The sequence below is a fragment of the Lutra lutra genome, chromosome 12 (assembly GCF_902655055.1).
Source record: "Lutra lutra chromosome 12, mLutLut1.2, whole genome shotgun sequence".
Taxonomy (NCBI): domain Eukaryota; kingdom Metazoa; phylum Chordata; class Mammalia; order Carnivora; family Mustelidae; genus Lutra; species Lutra lutra.
In genome coordinates, this window is record NC_062289.1 from 52135224 (window position 1) to 52148745 (window position 13522).

General features: G+C 35.9%; 1 long non-coding RNA gene across 1 annotated transcript; it reads left to right on the forward strand.

The window, feature by feature from the left end:
- Positions 1–3114: 3114 nt before the first annotated feature.
- Positions 3115–8616, forward strand: LOC125082417 (uncharacterized). The gene is made up of 3 exons (XR_007121965.1): positions 3115–3243; positions 4184–4247; positions 8429–8616. It is a non-coding gene; the product is annotated as an uncharacterized LOC125082417 (long non-coding RNA).
- The last annotated feature ends 4906 nt before the right edge of the window (positions 8617–13522 follow it).

The window sequence follows — 13522 nt, forward strand, 5'->3', positions numbered from 1 at the left end:
CACTGTGCACAACTATATGCCCTATTCTTTTCACTACATTTAAAAAACTAGTTTCTCATTTTTTTCATTATTACAAACTTTTTATGTTTAAGATCTTCAAATGTGTCAGGCATATAAGTAATTCACTTGCAATTCTGCCTGAAATGTTCTGAAATGTTCTTCCTCCCACTGTGATTATGTTTTGTCCCTTCAATTAGTTTAGACTTTCATTCAAATTTCACTTTCTCAGTGCCCCATCTCCTCCTATTATTATCCCTGGCATTTATCAGTATCCAGTGTGTTATTTACTTCACGCATTTATTTTCTTTATATTAGTCTCCTCCCCTAGAATGTTGGAATGTTTTTCACAGTTCTAAATATAGTTTAAATATAGCTATACCCCCTTATGCACAAGGAATAGGTTTCAAGACCCCAGGAGATGCCCAAAACCACAGATAGTACCAAACTTTATATAAAACTATGTTTTTTCCCTATACATACAAAAGTATAGGAAATGTTTATCATAACCTATGATGAAGTTTAACTTATAAATTTAGCACAGCCAGAGATCAACAATAATAACTAATAATAAAATAGAAGAATCATAACAATATACTATAATAAAAGTTATATGAATGCAATTCTTTTGTGTGCACAAAATAGCTTATTGTATTGTACTCAGCCTTCTTCTTGTGATGCTGTAAGATGATAAAATGCCTGTGTGATGAGATGAAGTGAGGTGAGTGACGTAGGCATTGCAACCTAGCATGTGGACCAGTCCAGTGAAAGTCAACCAGATATTTCTGTGCAATCCTATGGAGAATAAGTTACCTTCCACTCCTGGGGTTTCTCTACTGGTCAGAGGTGGGCTTGAAGCTGCCAGTAGTCATATTTGCGCTCATATGTGGTTGGGCGACCGAACTGAGAATAAAGGCATCACAAAGAAAAGGAGAACCAATAAAATAGAAAGGGACAGTGTCTTTTTTTTTTTAAGATTTTATTTATTTGACAGACAGAGATCACCAGCAGGCAGAGAGGCAGGCAGAGAGAGAGAGGAGGAAGCAGGCTCTCCACTGAGCAGAGAGCCCAATGCGGGGCTCAATCCCAGGACCCTGAGATCATGACCTGAGCCGAAGGCAGACACCCAACAACTGAGCCACCCAGGCACCCCGAAAGGGACAGTGTCTTGATGGCTTAACTTAAACTCCTGGATTCAGACATGCTTATAGTGCACCCTGTACCTTCTATTATATAAACCAGTAATTCTTATTTTTCTTTATATGAGTTTGAATTTAGTTTTCGATGCTTACAAACTATAAAAATTCTAGTGCACCAAGTAATTTTGTAACAGGTTTTATTGACTATTCTGTCCCTTGTCCAACAACCTATACTGTTGTATAATTTTATCATAAAATTTAATTTTTATATAAAATGTGTCTCGTCCTAAGACACAATTTAGTTCTATTTTTCTATCCAGATTTAAGTGTATTTTATAGAATTATTAAAACCTTAGCAATTTGGAGTCAATCCCAGCTCTTATTTATTTTATTATATTAACTTGCTTATTCTTCCAAATAAATTAAAGAATTATAGTATAAATAACTCATCAAAAATTAACTTTGGGGTTCCTGGGTGTCCCAGTTTGTTAACTGTCTGCCTGCAGCTCAGGTCACGATCCCAGTGTCCTGGGATGGAGCCCCACGTTGGCATCCCTCCTCCTCAGGGAGCCTGCTTCTTGCTCTCCTTCTGCCTGCCCCTCCCCCTGCTTGTGAATCTCTCTCTCTGTGTCAAATAAATAAATCTTTAAAAAAGTAAATTGACTTCAACTATGTTAAATCTACAATTTGATGTGACAATAATTTGCATTTTGACCAGTCTTCTCAATAATCACTATTCATCATTTACAGCTGACTGGGAAATGTTATAGGTTTCTTTAATTAAAGATATAAATTTAATTAAAAGATATTCCTAAGTATTTGATCAGTTTTCACTTCCTTATTTTTACCATTAACTGATTGTTTTTATTTATTTATTTTTAAAGATTTTATTTATTTATTTGACAGAGAGAGAGATCACAAGTAGGCAGAGAGGCAGGCAGAGAGAGAGAGGGAGAAGCAGGCTCCCCGCTGAGCAGAGAGCCCGATGTGGGGCTCGATCCCAGGACCCTGGGACCATGACCTGAGCCGAAGGCAGAGGCTTTAACCCACTGAGCCACCAGGCGCCCCTGACTGATTGTTTTTAGACCATTAACTGGTTGCTGTTATTTTATGGGAAAACAATGTTAATATAAATATGTCATGTTTATACACTTTATTAAGATCTTAAATTAGTTCAGGTGTGACACTTATTTTATAATGGTAGCCTTATGGCACCAGGAGGAGGCAAATGTCCACACTAGCATCTGTGATTATCATCTCATGCCACCTTTGCACTGGTCACCAGTCTTGTGCTGCCCCCAGTGGAGAACTACGACCCAATCTACTGCTGAACTGTGGTCATTCTTTCATATGAGCATATTTAATAACTACTTAATAAACATCATTAAAATAGATATTTTAAAACATTATGTTAAAAACACCTGCATATTCTAGATTCTCAATAAACTGTTTAGACTCTGAATACAATCCAATCACTTTGTACAACAGATGTGGAAACTCTCCAAAAATGTTCAGTTGTTTCTCAAGGTCAAATCACAGCCTATGATTCACTTTTAGAATAGCAATTATAATTGCAATGTAATTTAAAAGGTGTGATATTCATTATTTAATGATTTCATACTGGTGATAAATTATCACCAGAGCCTCTGCTCTGGATGCCCTAAGGGCTTCTTGGCAATAGTGTGATCTACATTTCTCAGCATATTTCTGTGTACCATGTTGCCTTGTGGCTTTGATTATAACGTTTCCATATAGTTTTGGGGACTTGAGGCTGTAGTCTTCTCTCTGACAGAGATAAGGCTTCCTTGTTTTTCTTATTTCTGAAGGATGTACCATTTGCCAGGTTTCAGTATCTTTTCCAAAATCTACTTCTATAAAAACATTAAAATACTGTCTAAGAGATGTATTTTAAAGCAACAGCTACCTTTAATTACTTATTATATTAACTCTTCTGAAATCACAATGTTTTCTAGAAGCTCGGATCTTGAAAGGGCCATCTGACATCCAGCTGCTACAACAGAAGAGATTTTAACTAAGAGTAAGGACAGTGGGTTACTTGGGCAAACTCCATCAGACACCCTATTAGCCACCTGAAATAGACCACAAGGTTAGTGTGTTTGCCACTCAAACCAACTACAAAGCAATTCACCTGCCCAAACTTTCCCATCCAGCTGCTCACCTCAAGCTCTGATTTCATGCCAATTCTGGAGCTGCCTCTGGGTTTGCAAATGTTCCAAATGGTGCTATTACCAGCTAGAACTTCTTGAAATGCCGATATTATCAGTCTAGCTCAGTGTATGTGTGTGTGTGTTTGTGTGTGTGTGTGTGTGTGTGTGTGTAATGGGACATTTCTAGATACAAAAAAAAGCTGCTGTGAAGTCTTGAGAGGCAAGGCAACAGATGACTTTCCTAGGAATTGAGAAACTGGGAAAAGAGCTTAGTAAATTACAAAAGGTAGAAGATTTTGCAGGTTGAAAAAATTATTTTATTGGTGTCGTTTTTGTTGGATTTTATTTTAGTTTTTTTTTTCTTTTTTGGCTAGCAAGGAGCTTGATATGATAAGAAAATGAATTTAGGGAATTCATAAATCCAGTGGTTGTCCTTTTAGGCTAACAACTCTCTTTCAGAATTGGTATTTGGATGGAACTCTCAACAGGACCAAATAACTATTGCTGATCTGCTTAGGTGTTTTCTTTTGTTTTGTTTTTTTAAGATTTTGTTTATTTGACAGAGAGAGATCACAAATAGGCAGAGAGGCAGGCAGAGAGAGAAGGGGAAGCAGGCTCCCTGCCTGCTACACAGAGAGCCCAATGCAGGGCTTGATCCCAGGACCCTGGGATCATGACCTGAGCCAAAGGCAGAGGCTTTATCGCACCGAGCCACCCAGGTGCCCCGTTAGGTGTTTTTTTTCCAGGAGAGGGGAAAAAAAAACCACCTAAGCAAATCAGCAATAGTTACCTTACTGTCATTATTACAACAGAGGAATGTCTCATTGTCTAGAAAATAATTTTTCTTCATTGCTCGTTAAACCTGTTTTTGCTGTTTAGAAATATTCACTGACCAAATGCAGTTTCATTCCTTCAAGAAGAAAAGTTCTCTCCACACTTTCTGGTAAGTCCATAATATACTTACACCAGGTCACATAACCTTCCCATAACAACATTCCATCTGATTGGTTGCCATGGTAATAGGTAATAGGTAATAGTTGCAGCAAAATAAACTGTATACTTTAATGATAATATACAAACAAATCTCTGAGGGTTCTTGGTTTACCAGTGTCCTAGGCACACCAGTTGAGGGCCACAGCAATAATGCAGTGATATAGTATTAGCCAGTACATTACTCAAATTCTTTGTTTATGCAACACATAACGGCTATGCTCATTGTACAAAAGGCTTGCACAGCTTCACATACCTTATCATTGTGCATGCCATGCTCTTCTGTGCTTGGTTTTAGATAATATAATTAGAACATACCATGTATAATATTTGTATAGGATCTGATACATGCTAAGTGTTCAGTACATGGTGGATTGGATGTTTCATCAGGAAAGCATCCAGTCTAATTAATCCAACCCCTCTTCACTAAGTTCTCCATAACTTCCTATTGAATTGAATTCAATAGATATGGTCAGGGTAAACAGAAGTCATGAGACTGATGTCAATATATGGGTACAAGGTAAAATGAGGATGAAATGAAGTTTTTACATGTACAGTGACCATATTTCGGCATTCCACCATTAGCATGAGCGGTTGATAACTGAATAAAATTCCATATAAAACTGTGAAACTCATGTTTTCTTTCATAAATTTCTTATAGAAAACTTCCAGGATTTCAAACTATATTTCTTTTTGAGACACTATTATACAGTATTTAAGGAAAGTAAAAGTATATGTTATGTTATTATCTTAAACTCACTTCAACATAATGCTTTATATTATCTCTGATTTATTTTATTTTTATTCATGTATATCTCATCTGGTTTATATATAATTGGGATCTTTAACATCAAAAATTACATTGTGTATTTTATGAAACAAATTTATTTATTTATTTATTTGAGAGAGAGAAAGGGATGGGGCAGAGGGGGAGGGAGAAAGAATCTGAAGTAGACTGCACACTGAGCACAGAGCCCAATAGGGGCTCTATCCCATGACCTAAGCTGAAACCAAGAGTCAGATGCTTAACTGACTGAGTCACCCATGCCCCTATATAATGAAACAAACTTTTTTTTTTAAGATTTTATTTACTTTTATTGGACAGAGAGAGAGACCACAAGTAGGCAGAGAGGCAGGCAGAGAGACAGGGGGAAGTAGGCTCCCCGCTGAGCAGAGAGCCCAATGCGGGGCTCGATCCCAGGACCCTGAGATCATGACCTGGGCCGAAGGCAGAGGCTTAACCCACTGAGCCACCCAGGAGCCCCGAAACAAACTTATTTTTAATGAAAACAACTGTTCCTTTAAAAATTCTTATCAGATGAATCTACATAATCTTCCCTATTATTTTAAAGCCTACCTAATATTACACTGTTAATCTTCTGTGCTATTTCTCTGTTGTTGGGCATTGAAAAGGGTAATATTATATTTTCACTATAGTTAATACTGTAATAAACCCATCTGTATACATGTATTTTCTTCTGAATTATATAATTACAAAAATCATGTATATTTTTCTTATAAGTTATCTACTTAAATTAGTTGAATTGCAGAAGGAAAGTATATATTTTTCTTTGTATTTTCTCTCTTCCAACTCTTATAGACTACCATCCTCAATGCTTTAATGTATTTCCTTTTGCTATGTGCTTAATATTAATTTAGAGAAAATTAATCAAGTTTCTCATAATCAAATAAAATCTTGATTGGGATTTCATAATGAGTTTTTACTGTTGTAGTTGTGATGCAAACACAAACACTGACCTGTGTTGTTTTCTATTATGAGTCACTTTTAAGTATTTTTAAAACATTTTTCCATTGTGAATATTTTTTAATACATGGGTTATTTATGAAGACATTTTCTAGTTTACAAACACAGGAGATATTTTAGTTATCCTGATGTTTTGGAGTTTTATTGCTGTTGCCTTTTGTGTCTTATTTATTTATATTTATAAAATTTATTTTTCTAAATTTGGACTTTAAATTTTTTGAGCATTTTTAGGTTCACTGCAAAATTGATAGGAAGGTATAGAGATTTTTCATATATCCTCTTTCCCATACATACAGAGCCTCCCCCATTATCAGTATCTCCCACCAGAGTGGTACATTTGTTATAGTTGATGAACCTACATTGACATCATAATTATCCAAAGTCCATAGTTTATCTTAGGATTCACTCTTGGTGTTGTATATTCTATGAGTTTGGAAAATGTATAATGACATGTTTCCACCATTATAGTACCATACAGAGTATTTTCATGCTCTATGTCATACAGTTGAAATCATACAGTAAGTAGTCTTTCCAGATTGGTTTCTTTGACTTAGTAATATGCATTTTAGTTTCCTCCATTTCTTTTCATGCCTTGATAACTCATTGCCCTTTATTAGTGAACAATATTCCATTGTCCGCATGCACCTCCATTAACCCACTGAAGGACATCTTGATTGCTTCCAAGTTTTGGCAATTTGAATAAAGCTGCCATTAAACACCTATGTGCAGGTGTCTGTGTGGACAACTCCTTTGGGTCACTACCAGGGAATGAGACTACTGAGTCATAAGAGTATGTTTAATTTTGTAAGAATTACCAAACTCAAGTGGTTGTACCATTTTGCTTTCCCACCAGCAATGAATGAGTTTCTTTTGCTCTACATTCTCACCAGAGTATGGTGCTGTTAATATTCTGGATTCTAGCCATTCCAATAGTTTTCTAGTGGTATCTCATTGTTTACATTTGCATTTCCATGACAACATATGATATGAAATATCTTACCGTATGCTTATTTACACTCATTTTCTACATACAAACAATTCAAAACATGCTCAATGTTCTGAACCGATTGCTCAGTTTTTTTTACTTCTGGGATCTGTATTTCCCTTTGGTTTCTCCAGCTTCTCTACAGTCAAATTCTGTGGAGGAACAAACACAAAATAGTGTTTAGCTGGTGTTTGTTTTTCAGCACAAAGTTAACCAGCAGTTTCCTAAAGTGAGTTTAAAAAAAAAACTTTTTAATGACATTTGATATGTCAAACTATTTTCCAAAATGAGCATATAAATGTACTACTTTACTGTTGATGCAGCAGTACTCTGGAATCAATGTACTATTCACTAGACTAGCTTTTAGAATCATATTTTGAAAGTATATGTCTTATATAGTATATCTCTTTTTTGTTTTAACTTGCATTCATTTGAATACGAGCAAATTCCAATAATGCCTAACATGTGTTTATTATTTGCATGTCCTTTTGAATCATTTTACTGTTCGTTTTCCTTGCATATCCATTTAATATCATTATGATGTTGTTCTTATGATTGGGAAGAAACATTTCACATTTTTCAAATATTCTATTTCTTTGATAGTCATAGGAAAAAAAGACAAACGTTTTGAAATGTTATGAACTCAAATGGAAGATTAAGGAAACCAGACCTTCTGCCTGTCAGGAAGCAAAGACTGAAGAATGTGATATTTTAATCATTGAAATCACATATGCTTAGCATTCACAAGGTGCAAACATTTTACAGAGTTTATGCAGTTCAGAGCCTAGAGTCTGGGTTAATGGTGTTTTTGTTCAGAAAAGAAGCTTAAACACTGGGCGTTTCTACTTTCTTGTAGTCTCACTTTACTTGGTGTGAAGTTGGCACTGGAGCATCTGTCAAGTACAACAGATGTTATCAGGAACAGAAAATTCTCTGTAACCAAGTTCAATCTGCTGTTTTCATATGCCACTGAGCACATAGATTGTAGTTTCATTTCAACAGAAGAAAGATAATTTATTTCACCTGCAAGTATACTCCCTCTTCAGTTCCTAGGGAAAGGACAAGAGTTGATTTTCTTATTGCTATACAAGGAAATACAAAGAGAAAGATTTCCACAAGAAACCCATAGCTCTAAATGTTTCTTTGTAAGATGTGGTGTTAGTATGGATTTTGTAAACATAGACAACATAGAACACATGAGTGGCTTCTTTAGTGCATGATGAAATTAGGTACATAAGGCACTGATTTCATTGAGCAGCTGCTTTAAAATCTAGAAGGCAGAATTGTGTAATGATATGGTTTGTTATTACATGGTTTTATGGACTTCAAGTCAAATATTATAAATATACAACACAACATTGTTAACTATAGTCACCATTCACAGAGGGAAGATGATATGAAGACACACAAGGGGAAGGCCATGTGAAGACAGAAGGATAGGAGGCATGCATCTACAATGAATATCAAAGATTGCTGACAAACCATCAGAAGCTTAGGAAGAGCAAGGAAGGATTCCCCTATTGGTTTCAGAAGAAGCATGGCCATGCCATTACCTTGATTTTAGACTTCTAGCTTCCAGAACAATAGGACAATAAATTTCTGTTGTTTTAAGTCACCCAGTTTATGTTACACTTTTATTCTTATTAGTGGATTAAAATTAAAGATTTTAATTTTATATTGTCTGCTTTCCTGTGAGACACCAAAGTTTTTAATATATTCTATGACTTTCTACACCACTTGATTTAGCTTTGTACATACTTTTGCATCTATATTAATATAAGAAATTGATCTGTAAACTCTTTTTTTTGTTGTTTGTTGTTGTTCATTTGGTTTGTCGTCTTTAATGTTTGATTAGTCCATTTTTCTAGACTGAATTTGCAAAAGCCTTTGTTTTACTTTTTATTATTTATTTCAAGAGGCAGCTTTGTGTCCTGTTTCATTAATTGTTTTTTCTTATCATAAATATTTCCTTCATCTTTTATTTAGTTTATTCAGATTTTCTTTTACTCTCTTCTTAAATATTGTTATGTATCTAAAAAATTTGGCCTTTCAGGGCATGTGGGTGGCTCAGTCAGTTGGGCATCTGACCCTTGTTTTTGGCTGGGGTCATGATCTCCAGGTCCTGGGATCAAGCCTTGCATAGGGCTCCCCATATAGAAGGGAGTCTGCTTGTCTACCTTTCTCTCTGCCCCTCTCCCCTGTGCTCTCTCTCTCTCTCTCTCTCTCTCTCTCTAAAATAAGTGAATAAATCTTAACTTTTTAAAATTTGGACTTTCTTTTTTATAGTATTTGCCTTTGTTTTTCCCTCAAAATAATACTTCAGCTGTGGAATAAGCAAAACCCCAACCTCATCAAAGATGTCTACATGCTAATGACCTATCAATAAATTATGTTACATAGCAAGGGGCAACTTAGGTTGCAGATTGAATTAAGTCTTCTAATCAGCTGATTTCCAGTTGGGAAGATTATCCTGGATTAACTAGGTAGACTCACTGTAATGACAATCTTTATAAGTAAAATAGAAGTCAGAAATCAGAATCCTATAATATAACTTGAAGAAGACTCAAGACTCTTTGAAAGTGAAGGGGTTCATGAACGAAGGAATGCAGGTGGCTTCCAGAAACCAGAAAAGGCAAGGAGAGAGATTCTTGCTTAGAGCTTCCAGGATGGACTGCAGCCCTGCTGCACCTTGACTTTAGCCAAGATCCATTCAAACTTCTCACCTTCAGAACGCTAAGATAGTAATCCATGCTGTTTCAAGCCCCTAAGCTTTCAGCAATTTGTTGTAGCAGCAACAGGAAGCTAACAGAGGCTGTATTTTATGAATTATTCAATTTTGAATATTTAAAATGTCCATTACACTTCATTCTTTGAACCATGATATTTTAGACTTATGTTTATAATTTCTCAGGTATGAGTTTTAAAGTTTACCTTTTTGTAATTGGCTTACATCATTATTACATTATCATGAGAATATATAGTCTGTATAATACCAATTTTGAAAACATAGTGAGAACCTTTTTTCCCAAGATACCGATTTTCTGAATGTTTCGTGTATAAAAGAAAAGAATGTGTATGAGTTCTTGGAAGTAGGTGTCTAGATGATAGTTATTGCAGCCATCAGATACAAAAATAATTGCATTCTAATCTTTGATATCTTCACTGATATGTCGTTTAGCTTAAAAATTATGGGAAATAGATAATAAAATTTCTCATAATCATTATGGATTTGTTAATTTCTCCTTGCCATTCTATCAAATTTTCCTTTAAATGTTTTGTGATTATGTTTAATATGTTAGTACGTACAAACTCAGAACGTATAACTAAGCATATGCTTTATCCATGGTAGGGCTTGTATATATATTTTTTTTTTAATTAATTATTTTATTAACATATAATGTATTATTTGCCCCAGGGGTACAGGTCTGTGAATCGCCAGGCTTACACACTTCACAGCACTCACAATATCACATACCCTTCCCAATTTCCATAACCCAACCACCTCTCCATACCGCCCTCTCCCCAGCAATCCTGTTTGTTTTGTGAGATTAAGAGTCTCTTATGGTTTGTCTCCTTCCCAATCCCATCTTGTTTCATTTTTTCCTTCCCTACCCCCCAAGCCACCCACTCTGCCTCTCAAATTCATCATATCATGGATATCATATGATAATTGTCTTTCTCTGATTGACTTATCTCGCTTAGCATAATACCCTCTAGTTCCATCCACATTGCTGTAAGTAACAAGATTTCACTTATTTTGATGGCTGCACAGTATTCCATTCTGTGTGTGTGTGTGTGTGTGTGTGTGTGTGTGTGTGTGTGTATCACCTCTTTTTCATCCATTCATCTGTTGATGGACATTTAGGTTCTTTCCATAGTTTGGCTATTGTGGACATTGCTGCTATAAACATTTGAAACATTTCGGTGCACATGCCCCTTCGGATCACTACATTTGTATCTTTAGAGTAAATACTCAGTAGTGCAATTGCTGGGTTGTAGGGTAGTTCTATTTTCAACTTTTTGAGGAACCTCCTTGCTGTATTCCAGAGTGAATGCACCAGCTTGCATTCCCAGCAACAGTGTAGGAGGGTTCCCCTTTCTCCACATCCTTCCCAACATCTGTCGTTTCCTGACTTGGTAATTTTAGCCATTCTGACTGGTGTGAGGTGGTATCTCATTGAGGTTTTGATTTGTATTTCCCTGAAGCCAAGTGATGTTGAGCATTTTTTCAAATGTCTGTTGGCCATCTGGATGTCTTCTTTGCAGAAATGTCTGTTCATGTCCTCTGTACATTTCTTGATTGGATTACATGTTCTTTGGGTGTTGAGATTGTTAAGTTCCTTATAGCTTTTGGATACCAGCCCTTTATCTGGTATGTTGTTTGCAACTATCTTCTCCCATTCTGTCAGCTGTCTTTTGGTTTTCTTGACTGTTTCCTTAGTGTGCAAAAGCTTTTGATCTTGATGAAATCCCAATAGTTCCTTTTTCCCCTTGCTTTCCTTGCCTTTGGCAATGTTTCTAGGAAGACGCTGCTGTGACTGAGATCAAAGAGGTTGCTACCTGTGTTATCCTCAAGGATTTTGATGGATTCCTATCTCACATTGAGTTCTTTCATCAACTTGGAGTCTATTTTTGTGTGTGGTGTAAGGAAATGGTCCAGTTTAATTTTTCTGCCTGTGGCTGTCCAATTTTCCCAACACCATTTGTTGAAGAGGCTGTCTTTTTTCCATTGGACATTCTTTCCTGTTTTGTTGAAGATTAGTTGACCATAGAGTTGAGGGTTCATTTCTGGGCTCTGTATTCTGTTCCATTGATCTATGTGTCTGTTTTTGTGTCAGTACCATACTGTCTTGATGATGACAGCTTTGTAATAGAGCTTGAAGTCTGGAATTGTGATGCCACCAACTATGCCTTTCAACATTCCTCTAGGTATTTGGGGTCTTTTCTAGTTCCATATAAATTATAGGATTATTTGTTCCATTTCTTTGAAAAAAAAAAAAGGATGGGATTTTGATAGGGATTACATTAACCGTGTAGATTGCTTTAGATAGCATAAACATTTTCACAATATTTGTTCTTCCAAACCACGAGCATGGAATGTTTTCCCATTTCTTTGTGTCTTCCTCAATTTCTTTCATGAGTACTTTACAGTTTTCTGAGTACAGATTCTTTGTCTCTTTGGTTAGGTTTATTCCTAGGTATCTTATGGTTTTGGGTGCAATCATAAACGGGATCCACTCCTTAATTTCTCTTTTTTCTGTCTTGCTGTTGGTATATAGAATGCAACTGATTTCTGTGCATTGATTGTATATCCTGACACTTTGCTGAATTCCTGTACAAATTCTAGCAGTTTTGGAGTATTTTGGGTTTTCCACATACAGTATCATATCATCTACAAAGAGTGAGAATTTGACTTCTTCTTTGCTGACCAGATGCCTTTTATTTTTGTTTGTTGTCTGATTCCTGAGACTAGGACTTCTAGTACTATGTTGAATATCAGTGGTAATAGTGGACATCTCTGCCGTGTTCCTGACCTTAGGGGAAAAGTCCCAGTTTTTGATCTTCGCTGTGGGTTTTTCATAGATGGCTTTGATGATATTGAGGTATGTATCCTCTATCCTTACACTTTGAAGAGTTTTGATCAAGAAGGATGCTGTACTATGTCAAATGCTTTTTCAGCATCTATTGAGAGTATCATATGGTTCTTGTCCTTTCTTTTATTAATGTATTGTGTTATACTGTTATTGATTTGCAGATGTTGAACCAACCTTGCAGCACAGGGATAAATCCCACTTGGTCGTGGTGAATAATCCTTTTAACGAACTGTTGGATCCTATTGGCTAGAATTCTCATGAGAATTTTTGCATCTGTGTTCATCAAGGATATTGGTCTTCATTTCTCCTTTTTGGTAGGGTCTTTGACTGGTTTTGGGATCAAGGTAACACTGGCCTCATAAAATGAGTTTGGAAGTTTTCCTTCCATTTCTATTTTTTTGGAACAGTTTTAGGAAAATAGGTATTAATTCTTCTTTAAATGTTTTGGTAGAATTCTCCTGGGAATTCATCTGACCCTGGGCTCTTGTTTCTTGGGAGATTGTTAATGACTGCTTTAATCTCCTTACTGGTTATGGGGTCTGTTCAGGTTTTCTATGTCTTCCTGCTTCAGATTTGGTAGTTTATATATCTCTAGGAATGCATCCATTTCTTCCAGATTGTCAAATTTGCTGGCATAGAGTTGCTCATGGTATATTCTTATAATTGTTCGTATTTTATTGGTGTTGGTTGTGATCTCTCCACTTTCATTCGTGATTTTATTTATTTGGGTCATTTCTCTTTTCTTTTTGGTAAGTCTGGCCAGGGGTTTATCAATCTTATTCTTTCAAAGAACCAGCTCCTAGATTCATTGATTTGTTCTACTGCACTTTTGGTTTCAATTTCATTGATTTTTGCTCTGATCTTTATGATTTCTCTTCTCCTGC